The sequence below is a fragment of the Mobula hypostoma genome, chromosome 12 (assembly GCF_963921235.1).
Source record: "Mobula hypostoma chromosome 12, sMobHyp1.1, whole genome shotgun sequence".
Taxonomy (NCBI): Eukaryota; Metazoa; Chordata; class Chondrichthyes; order Myliobatiformes; family Myliobatidae; genus Mobula; species Mobula hypostoma.
The window spans coordinates 50,898,614-50,913,421 of NC_086108.1; the positions used below are offsets into that span (position 1 = coordinate 50,898,614).

Consider the following 14,808-nt stretch of genomic DNA (forward strand, 5'->3'; position numbering starts at 1 on the left):
TAGAACATAGAACATAAAAAAACCTACAGCAAAATACAGGCCCTTCGGCCCACAAAGCTGTGCCGAACATGTCCCTACCTTAGAACTACCTAGGCTTTACCCATAGCCCTCTATTTTTCTAAGCTCCATGTAGTCATCCAGGAGTCTCTTAAAAGACCCTATCGTTTCTGCCTCCACCACCGCTGCCAGCAGCCCATTCCACGCACTCACCACTCTCTGTGTAAAAAAACTTACCCCTGATATCTCTGTACCTGCTTCCAAGCACCTTAAAACTATGCCCTCTCGTGCTAGCCATTTCAGCCCAGGGGACAAGCCTCTGACTATCCACACGATCAATGCCTCTCATTATCTTTATGATTGGATCATAAAGGGAACAATAAAATGATTAATAAGAGAATATTGCAATGAAGTAAATGCACCTTCCCAAGATGAAGATGCACAAACTGGAAAGAAAAGAAAGAGTAGGATGACACAAAGTGCTATGGAAATGAAAGAGGATAAACGGGACTTAATTTCTTGAGAAATTAGCGAATTCGGAGATACTGACAGGCAACTAGAAGTTGAAAAGGAGAGAAGAGACAGAGAGAAAGAACATGAGTGAGAAAGGCATGAGAGAAGGAAAGTGAAAAAAGAGCAGAACAAAGAAAGAGAAATAAACTGAGACCAGGAGAGAAACAAGGACCGACATAGATCCCAGAACTGTCAGCATTTCTTCCTGCAGAGTCATCTTCTACAACCAGCACGGAGGAGGGCCCAGAACCTGAGATTGTTTTCACAGCCACAAGTCTCACCTGCCAAGCAGAGTGATCCCTCCTGTCAGGAAAGACGTAATCCCACAAGAGTGAGAAATCCTCCGCAGCAATTAAATCTTTAGGGCTGAATGGGACAGTTGAAAACTCACTATGCTGTGGATGTATGTATAGTAGTTGTATTTTCTAGTTTACTGTGTATATAGTTGAGATGCATTCTATATTGAATTGGAATTTATAGCTAAGCAGGGAGGAGTGTTTCAATAGTATTTGAATAATATTGTAAATATATTATTCAATTAAGCATTCTTGTACAATTAAATAATTTACAATGGATTATAGGTAACAATAAGTGAATTGCATACCACGTGATACATGTGTGCCTTAAAGTAAGAACAAACTAAGATTCACATCATTCAGCTCTATTGTTTATCTTTTAACTAGTTTTATGTTTTGAAATTACAAAATGCATCAGTTTCTTGGAAAAAGTGGTTGAAGTCAAGACACTACACTCATTGCAAAATTGTTCAGTGCTTTTGAAGAAACAAGGATGATATGCAAGAAGGATGAAATCAAATTCTCTGAGTTCCTATATTCATTCTAATTTCTTGATCTATCAAATCTAATAATGTTATCAATCTTTTCCTGAAGGCAACATTAATTGTAATATGGTATTTCAGCTTTGTTATGCAAGACAGTTTCTGTCCGTTTCATCCCTGAATAGAATGCAGCAACTAACTGTGCCATCGCAATCTGATTGGATCACACTAATGAGAAAAGGTTCCTAATTCTTTTAACTCAATCCTCTTACACTTCTGCCCTTTCTGAACATATTGTCCTGATGTGGCAGTTGAAAACTCAGTGGAGCCTGGCCTGAGCTACAGTCCTGTGCTAGACTCACTGCCTGTTGCCTGTAGAGACACCAGCCCAGCTGTGAAATTGGAGCCATTTGGAGCAGGTAGGCTTCTTTCCTTTTATCATGCCATCCTTATGCTCTGCATTTTATACCTGAAAAGCTCGTTTGTCAATGTTCCACAAGGAGCACAAATGCTATTTCTTAGATCAGTTGACATTTCCATCTGTGTGGAAATGGAAAATGTGATGGAAGCTTGTGTTGTTTATTTAAATGATAGGAAACACTTTCCAATTGAGTTCAATGCTTATTTCCACTTCTCTCTTTAAATGTCTTGTCTTTCCTTTTATTTTGTATTACATTTGGCTCAAGAATCAAGTTACCTGCAGAATAATTTTTAAAAATTGCTGTTACTTTTATTTTTATTGTCTTTGTATAAATCCATGATCAATAGTTTCTTTCAAGAATGATACATATATTTGTAGGCCTAAAATTCTTTTAAGCACAACATGTGGAAACTCCTGTTTCTACCTCCTCCATCTGCCACACTAAATATTCTGCTATTGAAATCAGAAAAACAGACAACTTTGAATTTTCATTGCCTGGTAATTAATCAGAAAGGAACATGTTACCTGGATATTGTTTGAAGGTGGAGAGTTGTGAATTAAATCCACTACATTTTTTTGAAGCTACGAAAATTCCCAAGTGATTGATTAACCATACATGTTAAAGGAACCAATGTGGCTAGTTATCTAAAGTAAAAATTAAAATAGCTTTATTATCTAAACAATAAATTCAAATTTAAATCCAGGCTTGAATGTCCACTCCTTGGTGAAACACAAGCCACCAGCACAGTTACTGATTGTGTACTTGGCTCAACTTCATACAAAAAAAAAGTCTCCAGTTTCTCAATAGGACTATAGGATATTTCAGGTCTTTCGAACTGAGTTCACAGCAGATATTTGGGCGCAATTAGTCTGCGTCTGATAAAAGTCTATATTACATACTGAAGTTATTTTAATAGCAGCTTAATTCATAAATAAAAGTACAATTTGGAAATCTGGATGAAGTGTTATACAAGTTTGACACCTAAAAGGCATATCCTATGTTTGTTAGTAGAAATGCTTGTTCAAACTGATGAAGAATAGTAAACATTAAATCATTAGTTTTTTTAAATTCAGTGAACTTACATAAAATGCATTATTTTCAGCAATAGGAAATGAAAGAAATCAGATTGCCCGTACTCCATGCACTCAGCTGGAGTTTAGAGTTGCTGAAGCACCTTCTAAGTGGCCCAATTGTGTTGTTGCTGGGAGCACAGAGAATGGCCATGCAGGCTTCTTGTGAATGATCAGACAGCTCACCCAGTACCGTTGACTATCTTAACAGTACTGCCTTCTGTGAACAAGTAGAGCTAAGTGCTGGAGCACCATGAAATTGACAGTAAGTAAATTACTCCAAAGCTGAGTAACTCATCCCAGCTTCCCAAAAGTCAACCTTGGACACATGAAAAATTTCTCAGCCTGGATGCCCAATCGCTGCAAGTGTAAGAGAGTACATTAAAGCAAGAAATTAATGGGCATGGAAATATAGCCATCCAGAATCTCCAGAGGGATTACAAAACTCAAATTAACCCATACCTGTTATACAATTTCTCAGGGAATTGACAAAGGCGTCATTGTCTCAAGAAGTGGGATGGAGAGGCCCCATAGTGGGGCCTTCTGTCTGAGGGAAACTTGGTGAGTATTTAAATGACCATTTAAAGCTTTATGGCTATTTGCAGGAAAAGCCAGAAAGTCTGATATAGCCACTTGGTAACAATATAGCAACATAGAGTCTGGCAAAGATTAATCTTGTGTTCCCGGCAGAGTACTGTAGTGTGTCTACACCTGTGTCACTGTTGCAGACAAGGATGCACTCACTGCAATCATTATTAAATTATGGACTCATTTTAATAAAAGACAATTGTGCAAGGTAGTCAACAAGCTTTAAATATTTAGGATGTGGTCAATGTTTATGATGATCTTTCTCACACGCTGAAGAAATGAATAAATCTATTAGTTTCCCATTGAGCACACTAGCAGCTACAATTACTCAAAGCACAACACCCACATTACACAAATATTAGCAATCTCTGTTATACATAAAATACAACTTCTCCTAGTCAGCTCTCACACCTTGCACCAACAGTTCAATCACTACTGCCAGAGTGCTCAAATATTTTGAGCAACAATCATTAACCCTTTCTTTTCCTTGGAGGATGAGAAAGAAGCAGAAGTAACTGGCAGGGGACAGGTAGGCCTGTGCTCCTACCCATGAAGGAGATGGTGCTTGCCACAAGGGGAGCAGTCCTTGCTGAATCCGCAGCAAGACCAGGGCCTAAATGATGAAATTGGAATCAATGTCTTTGAACCTTGCTCATTTCACAATCTCAAGAGATTTAGAAAGTACATTATCTGAAAGGACCATCTCTTACCAGCCTTCTAAGAAACCCTCACTATTTCATGAATGACTGGAAAAGAGCAGCAGGGTTCTTCTGTATCATCTGCAACAGTCATCCCTCAATTCACATCACCGATTCACAGATTACATGGTCATTCAGCGTACTGCTTTTGTGGAAGTCCAATTCTGGGTTTAATTGCTGCTGCTCTTTCTTAAGTTACTGTAGTGAAATAATTCTTCTTTGAAATGCTTTGAGGAATCAAAGGATCATTAAGTGTCCTGCTTAAAGGCAAGTTCTTCCTTTATAGATCTATACAAATTGTTTTTACAGTTTGCCATTGCGGGACACTCAGTTCTACTAACAGTTCAACAAAATATGTGGTTTAATTTAGGGGTTTATTGGAATTATCACATGACAATGATGACGTTCCAGCGGGAATGCAGCAACTCACCAGGGAAGGTTGCAGCTGAAAACCTCTGGAGTATTCTGTTCAGTATTAGTTGTCTCATTATAGGAAGGATGTGGAAGCTTTAGAGAGGATGCTGCTTGGATTTGAGGGCATGTTTTATGAAAATATGTTGAGTGAGTTAGGGCTTTTCTCTTTGGAGTGAAGGAGGATGAGAGGTGTTCAAGATGATAAGAGGCAAAGATAGAGTGCATAGCCAAATACTTTTTTCCACAGGGTGGTAATGGCTAATACAAGGAGGTATGATCTTAATGTGATTGGAAGAAAGTATAGAAGGATGCCAGAGGTAAGTTCTTTATACAGAGAGCAGAAAGTGCGTGGAAAACCCTACCAGGATAGTGGTAGAGACAGGTACATTAGAGACATTAAAGAAACACTTAAATAGGCACATCAATGATAGAGAAATGGAGAGCTACGTAGGAGAGGAGGGTTAGATTGATCTTATAGTGGGTTAAAGGGCTGGCACAACACCAATGGGCTGAAGGGCCTGTACTGTGCTGTAACGTTCTGTGTTTTATGAAAACAGACAGCATGTACTTGTTCACCCTCAAATCCTTTTTCAGAATGTGATCTTCCTTTTGCATTAGATAGTAATGTAAACATTTTGTTAATTACTTGGTTGATTGCATGCATTTTAAAAATCATATTCTTGACCATTAATTGGGTAAATTCCATGAAATACTGACATTTAAGTTCTTATTTATTACTCCTTCCTCCGATGTTTACTAATCTGCTATCTCTTCACAAGTGAAGCAGTGAACAAAAGTGTTTCATTCCCCAAAGTCGTTGGCAGAGTGGGAGTAAAAAGAGCCTTTTCTGTTAGGCTTCTAGCGACTAGTGATCTTCCACAGCGGTTGTGTTGGGTCCACTGTTTTTCACGTTATATATTAATGAGCTGGATAGCAGAATTGATGGCTTTGTGGCAAGTTTGCAGATGATACAAAGAGAGGTGTAGAGGGGCAGGTGTTGTTGGTGAAGCAGGGAGTCCGCAGAACGGCTTGGGCAGGCTAAGAGAATCAGCAAGAAGTGGCTTATGGTTTGGTCTGGGTACGAGAGCGAGGAATAAGCTAATGTTTGGCTATTTCTGGAATGCACTTGGAGACAATTCAAAGCAGTAGAACCAAGGGGAGGCAAACGGAGGCGATGCAGAGTCTAGACACCAGGGTTCAGGCCCAAGAATGTATTGAAGCAGCGGGAGCTGCATCTGAGAGCAAGAAACGACCTAAGGTTTGGATGATTTAAGCACTGGGCCAGATTGAAAAGGTCAGGGTGTCGGGGCTGGAGATGAGGCATGGACCGGTTCAGCTTGCTGCTCGGAGAGGTTTACATGTCTCTGCACTGAACTGAGGCTGTGGCCTGCATCTGAATCCACTGCAGCGATGACGGGCTTCATGGCTGTTGACTCACTTTCGTGAACTTCAGTTCTGAATGTTATTTGCTTACCTTTATTACTTACACTTTTTCTGCACATTGGGCGTTTGATGGACTTCTTTTCTTTTAATGGATTCAATTGGGTTTCTTTGTTTTGTGCCTGCCTGTAAGGAGATGAATCCCAAGGTTGTACAAAGTATACAAGTTTTGATAATAAACGTACTTTGAACATGGAATACCATGTTGGAAAGTGTACAGTCATTCACTTTGGTGGAAGGAATAAATGCATAGACAATTTTCTAAATGAGGAGCAAATTCAGAAATTGGAAGTGCAAGGGAACTTTGCCTAAAGGTTAACTTGCAGGTTGAGTCATAGTAAGGAAGACAAATGCAATATTAGCATTCATTTCCAGAGCACTAGAATATAAAAGCAAGGATGTATTGCTGAGGCTTTATAAGGCATTGGTCAGACTGCATTTGGAGCATTCTGGGCAGTTTTGGCCCCCATATCTGAGAAAGGATCTGCTTGCTGGCATTGGAGAGAGTCCAGAGGAGACTTACAAGTAGGATCTCAGGAATGGCCAGGAATGAAAGAATTAACATATGAGCAATATTTGATGGCTGTACTCACTGGAGGTTAGAAGAATGAGGTGGTATCTCATTGAAACCTACTGAATATTGAAAGGCCTAGATAGAGTGGACGTGGAGAAGATGTTTTCAATAGTGGGAGAGTCTAGGATCAGAGGGGCAGCCTTAGAATGAATGCATGTCCCTTTAGAACAGAGATATGAAAGAATTTTTTTAGCTAGAGGGTGGTGAATCTGTGGAATTCATTGCCATCGACGGTTGTGGAGGCCAAGTCATTGGGCATATTTCAAAGGTTCATTTATTATCAAAGTATATAACTCTGAAATTCTTCAATTCTTTGTGTAGCCATGTAACTAAGAAAGAAAAGAATGCATGATCACCAACCTCCAAATCACAGCTCCCTGCAAAAAAAAAAGAACAAAAATGTAACAGGCACATTGACCCCCAAATCCCTCTTAGAACACAAAAAAATAAACAAAACACATCAGGCACATTGACCCTCAAATCCCCCTCCCCACACAAGAAACCAGGAAAAAAAACACATCATATAAAAATGATAAGACTGAAAAAAAGAGTCTATAGTCAAAGTCCACATCCAAAATGCAGCAAAAACCTGGGCAACACATCCAGGTGGAGCAGCAAGCTTTCCTGTCTCTGGTACAGAGCAACTGATCAAAAATTAAGCAGCCCTCTGTACTCACTCTAATGCTTCAACCTCCCTTGTTGTTTTAGTTGGTGAACAATGGAAGCTATAATCAGCAAAATGGAGCCAAGCATCAGCCTCGTGCCCCATCCTGCGGCCTGCCCAATTCAGGGTTTTTGCATGCTACCTGTCTCCTGAAATCTCCTCAGAGACTGCAGAGTGCTGGAACCCGAACGATATCCAAACTTAGGCACTCACCTTGATGCTTCAATCACCTTTCTTGCTTTAATCAGCAAACAACGGAAGCTATAATCAGTGGAATCTGGTCAAACATCGGCTCAGGTGGCATCCTGCAACCTTCTCACCACAAGGTTCACTCACACTGCCTCCGCCTCTTGGAGCCCTCTCAGAGACTGCAGAGCACGGAAACACCCAAACAATCTCCTAACAGCAAAACACAGGCTCCAACAGTTCCAGAATCCCATTCAAAACCAGAAACAAATGTAACAAGACATAAAAGAAGTGAAAAAGATGGTTTTATCCAGAAGAAGTCAGCCAAAGGAGCATTGTATGTAGGCGTCATCTTGACCAGAAGGTTAACAGGTTCTTGATTCAAGTAGATGTTAATAGGTTCTTGATTAGTAAGGGTGTCAAAGGTTAGGGGGAGGAGGCAGGAGAATGGAATTGAGAGGAAAAATAAATCAGCCATGATCAAATTGCAAAGGAGGCTCAATGGGCTGAATGGCCTTATTGTTTTATTGATACTGCTTTAAATTAAGGAGGTTTTGCATTCACTTTGGTTTAAACCAAGGTCCAGTCATCGCTGAGTTAATTCAATTGGCCCGCCTTCCAGACGAGTGCATGTTACCAGTGTTGGTTTTTACTAATCCCAGATACAAAACAACACGAGTGAAACAGGACCCTGATTACCTACTTCATACTTAATTAAAAGTGATGACAAATGTTATCTTTCGTGCTATCAAGCGACACTCACTCTTCAATAATTGGCTCACCAATGCCTAAGTTTCAACCCATCCAGAGGTGAGATGAGGTGAGAATGACTGGTCTCAACATTAAGGAAGAATTAGATTGAGAGTGTCATCTAGGAGTCCTGGTAAAATTAAAGTCAGTTGGAATCCCAAAGGACAAATGTTCCAAAGATAGAAATCATTTGATACTGAAGGGAAGATGTTTGTGGTTGTTGAAGGCCAGTCGTCCCAACCCCAAAAACTCATTGCAGGAGCCCTCAGGAAAGCACCCCAGACCAATCAACCTCAGCTACTTCATCAGTGAGCCTCCTTTTATCATAACGTCAGAAGCAGCTATGTTTTATGATGATTGTACTGTGTTCAATGCCACATTGAAGTCCTCAGTGAATGAAATGGACAATGCCTGCAAATAGCAAGACCTAAACATTCAGCGCTGATATGTGGCAAGTAAAATTCACATCAGAAAAGTGCCAGTCAACAACTATATCCAACAAGGAGTCTAATGATTGAGTTTGGCATTCAATGACATTACTATCTTTGAGTCTCTCTCATGATCAACATCCTGGGGTTACTGTTGACCAGAAACTCAAATGAACCAGCCAAATAAATACTAGTCAGAGACTGGATATCTTGTAGTGACTAACTCGCCTTCTGACACCACAGACTTTTCCATTATCTTCAAATCATGTCTGAAGCGTAATAGAATTCTCTCCACTTTCCTGGATCAGATCAAGTCTCTCAACCTTAGGATGTTTGCCAACATCCATACTGCTTGATTGCCATCTTATTCATCATCTTAAACATTTGTTCCTTCCTCCGACAGTATGTAGTGTTTACAGTATGGCCATCTACAAAATGCACTCCTAATTACACTGATAACACTTCCCAAACTTGCCGGTGGGGGTAGGGGGGAACCTTAGGGGTTCTAACATTTAACTGTCGTTCATTCTTTGGGGCATTCCTCTGTTTTTGTGGATATTTGCGAAGAAAAAGCATTTCAGGATGTATATTGTATACATTTCTCTGACATTAAATTGGACCTTTGAACCTTTGACCTTCTGACCTCTAACATCAAGAAGGCAAAAGCAATTAGTGAATGGAAAATCCATCTCCTGCAGATTACCCCATAAATTTTGCACTACCCTAACTTTTCAATATACTGTTATTCTTTTATTATGGCTGGACTCAAATCCTGGAACTTTTCAATAGCATAATGAGAATACTCAAAAAAGCAGCTCATCACCACCTCAGGGACAATTAGGGGAATAAATGTGGGTTGTATCATAATGTGCTGATCTCAAATAAATGAATTTAAAAAAAGGATAGATAGCGACAAATCATTAAGATCCTACGTTGCAGATAAAGTGAAAAAATAAATCAGGTTTATGTAAAGGCAAGGCCACCACAAGGTTTTAAAGTAGAGTCAGGAAGAATGGAAATAAGTGGATATGACATTCAGCCTTTAAGTCTTTCCTATTCTTGTAAAATAATTAATAATGAGATATGGTCAGAATATTCTGTTGCAATTAGGATGTGATCTCCAAAGGCTCTTACCCTGTTAACTTAAGAAACTGCATTTTCTGCTTTCTAAACTTATGTAATAATTAAACACCAGGTATACAATAGCTATGATTTTGCATCATGCTTCCAGCTTTTTGAGGTAACTGCAGCATTTTACTGTGAAAGTAAACCTTACTTAACGGAGACTTCCATACATCGGCCATTTGCTAATTGAATAGAAAAACACTCTCAAGTTAAAATATTGATATCAATATTACTTGGATGGTTGATTTCATGGCAATTAAGTTTACTTAGTTTCTGTGATATATAACATGAGATTGTTACTGATTAATGATAATATTCAGATTAATTTGAAGAGGATTTTGCATGACCATAATGTATAACTATGGCAAATATTTCATATTAAGAAATCTGATTGTGAAAACAGAATGTATATTAGGTGCCTCTCAAATGTGGCAAACTATAACAGATACTAGTGCTCTGATTGATGATCAGAAGCAGAATAGGTTTAGTATCACTGGCACATGTCATGAAATATGTTGTTTTGCAGCAACAGTACATTGCCATACATAATAAAAAAAACTATAAATTACAATAAGTATATACAACGTAAGTAGTGCAAACAGAGAGGAAGAAAATAGTAAGGCAGTGTTTATGGGTTCATTGTCAATTCAGAAATCTGATGGTGGAGGGGGAAAATGCTGTTCCTGAAATGTTGAATGTGTGTCTTCAGGCTCCTGTACCTCCTCCTTGATGGTGGTAATGAGAAGAGGGCATGTCCTGAAAGATGGATGCCACCTTCCTGAGGCATTGCCTTTTGAAGTGCCCTTGATGCTGGAGAGGCTAGTGTCCATGATGGAGATGGCTGAATTGGCAACTTCCTGCAGCTTTTTCTGATCCTGTGCAGTGGCCCACCCATACCAGACAGTGATGCTACCAGTTCGAATGCTCTCCATGGTAGATCTGTAGCAATCTGTGGGAGTCTGATGACATACTAAATTGTTTCAAACTCCTAAGGATTCTATTCTAAGTCTGAGAAGTTAGTGATTGCAGCGCTCAAGGATCAATCAAGAATATGGCTTCTTATTTTTGCAGCGCTACTTGCTGAGACTCGTGACTTTGACTGAGAAGCATCAGTGAGCCACCTTGGGAGATTGAGTTCCATCAGTGCAGGTACGCAAGAAAATCTAAAGGCAAATAAATAATCTGATAGGAAATCACTTCAGTCATTTTGTGAATAGTATCTTTCTTTTCAAAAGTGTTCTATGTAAAGTTATAATGTTCATCCAGTCTCTCCACCTTTAAAAAAGCTGATGGTTCCTATTACATTTGTTGTGTTTATTGTGAAATGAATAACTTCTTTAATTGAGTGTAAATGGAACATCTCCCCAGAGCAAATACTGTCACAACTGTGTTAAACAGTTATATTTTGGGCTGACACATTGCATCTTTTATACCTTGCCCCCTATCCAAACCATCTCACTCCTATTAGTGACCTCAACAACATACAGTAAATCAAAATACCTTGCTCCAGTAAGGATTTCCAAGTAAAACTGCTTTCAAGCAAATAAAGACAGCTTTTAAAAAAATGAATCAACATCTTTCAGAACATGAGTTTGTGTAATGGGGTTGTAAAACAATTTGTGGAGTCATGTTCACTATTACCTCCGGCCAATTGGACTGTCACATCATGGAGACAAACTAAAGGAAAATAACTGGTTATGACATACTGTAATTTGATGAGGGGCAAACACCCAGAGCTCCATAACCAATCTCTTCAACTTACATTGACTCACCTGTCAGAGCCTTTCAAGCTGGTTCTGTTTATCTTTTTAAAACTTCAGTTTTCCAGGATTTTCTTCCTTTTATTTTTTTCACTTTAATGTACACTCACCAAGACACTTGAATGTACAACGTTTATGTAGAAAATTCAACAGTCAAGTCTATCAGCGCTTATAATTCCCTCACAAAAATTATTCGTTGATGGTGTGTAATGTTATTTTGGAAATGACTGCAGTGAGGATGTTACATCAGAACGTCTGTTACAATAAACACAAATATTTACCCCTAAACTAGATGCAAAAGGGAAAAGCCAATCGGGAAAATAGTTCTTACTATCCTTACACTGTATCGTTCAAGTATTCCTTATGTGTTTCCATTGAGTTTATCGGGAAGTTAAAGTTTAGATAATGCAAGAGTAAGTATATTAGTAAAGATGTGAAGGAGAGAAGACTGACAAAAGAAGAAAGAGAGAGAATCAAGGAGATGGATAAGAAGAGGAAGCATGCAAGAGAAGTGTAAGAAAAAAGAGTGAAAATGTGGCAGAAAGGAGCATAGAGCAAAAAGGGAAAGAGAAAAAGTTGAAAATAGAAACAAATTGAGGTGATCAAAATAAAATAATAAATAGAGAGAAGGTATGTAATAATTGTGCAAAGGCAGACATCACCAAGGGACTAGAGATATATTAGATTGTTTACTGTTACAGCTAATCCATTAACACTCCATCAACCTACATACACTTCATCACATCTGACAGGTGCATTTGTCAACAGGTATAGTCTAATTTGAAGTATTCAATCTGCTTTAGTCAGATTGATTAATTTTAAGTGCATGACGTTGTGGGTTAGTGAGAAAAGACACCACAAATCCCTGGAATTGTGCAGCTTGTAGTCACTGCTCACTCTCACTCTCCATCTTTCCATACTCTCAGCATACCATATTAATTTTCTTCTATTTCTTAGAGCACTTGTTTTAAATTATTGACTTCTTTAATGTTCTGAATGGATATTTGCTACTAATACATTTTCTAAAACATACTAATAAAAGACAAAAATATGTGACTACATTATGTAAGGAATATTTGTAGGTATTTAAAAATGGCCTGAAGGGAACATTTGTCTATCGTCTGAGAAGTACAGAAGGTTTTTGAATAAGATAGAGAAGTAACTCTACACCATAGTTCTAGACATAACCAAGGCAGAGACAAGGCACAAACTTAGTGTTCGAGAAAATATCACTAGAACAGGTGGTAGAACCAGAAAACTTCATACACTATGTAGATAACAGCAGGGTGTCAAAGAACCACACAAGCGATTTGCACAACTCACTCAGTACTAATCTAAAATTCTTATTCTGTACGGACTTCTAACTTAAAGAGGCTGATATACAAAAATGAAGAAATAATGCTTTATTGTACAAATTTTTAATCAGACCTCATTTGGAGTACGGTGCTCAGTTCTGATCTCTGAAAAGATTTGCAGGCCTGGTAAATAGTATTAGCTCAGAGCTACTAGATTGGGAGTGAAGATTAAAGCCTTCAAATGTGATCCCAGGTTCGATAAAGTAGTTTGTATTTTAAGCTTCGAAGGCAGATGGCACTCCAATCATCGTCAGTCCTCTTGGTCATCTCTTCAACATTGTCAGTAAATGATTTTCCATTCTTAAACAGTTCTTGATTTCTAAGTGCAAATAAATCTGGTCTCTTGGAATCACTTCCAATTACATCCCATCACTGATACATGGTTCACTGGTCTGTACTTCTATGGGTAATCCCTGCTCCCTTAACTAAAGGTACAACATTGGCAGTCATGCAGTATCTCAACTATGACTAACTAAGATAGGAAAATATCTAACAGGGCCTCAGAAATCTCCTCCTTACTTTCCACCACATTTTAGGAAACACTTGGTCAGTCCTCAGGGATTAATCCACCCCTATGCATTTCAAATCCTCTACCACCTCTGCTTCATAATGTTAATCTGTTCCGGGATATCACTGTTCACTCCCCTGAACTCACTAACTTCTGTGTCCTTCTCCATTGGAAATACCAAGTGAAAATTTTACATTTAAGACTTTGTCCATCAGATGAGCTACTAAGGGAGGTAAAAATGGTTACTAATCAGGGAGAATGTCACAGCTACATTCAAAGAAGACATAGTGTAGGGCTCATCTACTGAGGCAGTATGGGTGGAACTCAGAAGTAAGAAAGGTGCAATCACTCGCATTAGGATAATATAGACCTTCCAATAGCCACAAGGAGATGGACGAACAGACAGAGGAAAGACATAAAAGAAACAGTATTGTTGTAATGAGTGACTTTAGTTTCCCCAATATTGACTGACATTTCCTTGGTGCAGGGGGTTCAGATGGGGTAGATTTTCTTTGGTGCATTCATGAGAGTTTCTTGAAACGATACCTGGATAGTCCAACCAGAGGAGAGACCATACTGGACCTTGATTTGTGTGTTGAGCCTGGCTAGGTCATAGGCCTTTCAGTCAGGTGCACTTTGGGAACCGCGATCTCAGCTCTTTAGGTTTAAGACAGTTATGAATAACAATAACTCTGGACCTGTAAAGTACTAAACTGGGGGGGGGGGGGGAGTAAATTACAACATTATTATACATGATATTATTTGAGAACAACTGTTATCAGGCAAATCCACATCTGACATGAAGGAGTTGTTTAAAAACCAAGGAGGCAGAACAAGGATGGAAGAACGACAGATGATGGGGAGGTTAAGAATATAGTCAATAATGACTACAAGCAATAATGAGACAGGGCCCCTGCAGAAAAGAAAGCAGGAAAGAACTTAAACAGCGGATCAGAAGGGCCAAAATAAATCGTGAAATTAGCAAGTCTTTAGCAAGTAGGATTAAGGAAAATCCCAAGGCATTTTATTAGAAATAAGAGGATAACTAGGGAGAAGGTTGGATCATTCAATGACAAAGGGGGGAATTTATGCTTGGAGTCAGAGAACATGGATAAGGTGCTAAATATTCTCAAAGACATGAGGAACACTGTGAGGAGTATGGTGCATGCTAATAGGTTAGGGCATTTTGAGATCAAGGAGGAGGTGTCACTGCATCTGTTGAAAGGCATCAGGGTGGTTAAGTCCCCAGGCCCTGATGACATTTATCCCAGGTTATCAAAAGGAGCAAGAAAGAAGATTGCGGGGAACTTGACAAAGATCTTTATTACCTCACTTACAGAGAGGGTCCCAAAAAATGGAGAGTGGCCAATGTTGTTCCCTTGTTCAAGAAGAGAAATATGGATAATCCTATAAATAATAGGTCAGTAAGCTTACATCAGAGAAGCCATTGGAGAGGATTCTTAAGGGTAGGGTTTCTGTGCTGATTAGGCCCAAATCTGTTCCAATATCTTATGGAAAGTATACAGTTAAGGGTAAGA

At 39.0% G+C, this 14,808-nt stretch overlaps 1 protein-coding gene across 2 annotated transcripts in view; it reads left to right on the top strand.

The window, feature by feature from the left end:
- Positions 1-14,808, top strand: part of pdcb (phosducin b) — a 30,137-nt gene that overhangs the window by 2,799 nt on the left and 12,530 nt on the right. The window contains exons 2-3 of one of the 2 annotated variants that reach the window (XM_063064064.1): positions 1,600-1,707; positions 10,719-10,796. The gene's annotated coding sequence lies outside the window, so the exon portion shown is untranslated. Of the gene's footprint in view, positions 1-1,515; positions 1,708-10,718; positions 10,797-14,808 lie in introns of those variants that run through there. The other variant, XM_063064065.1, reaches the window with a different exon arrangement.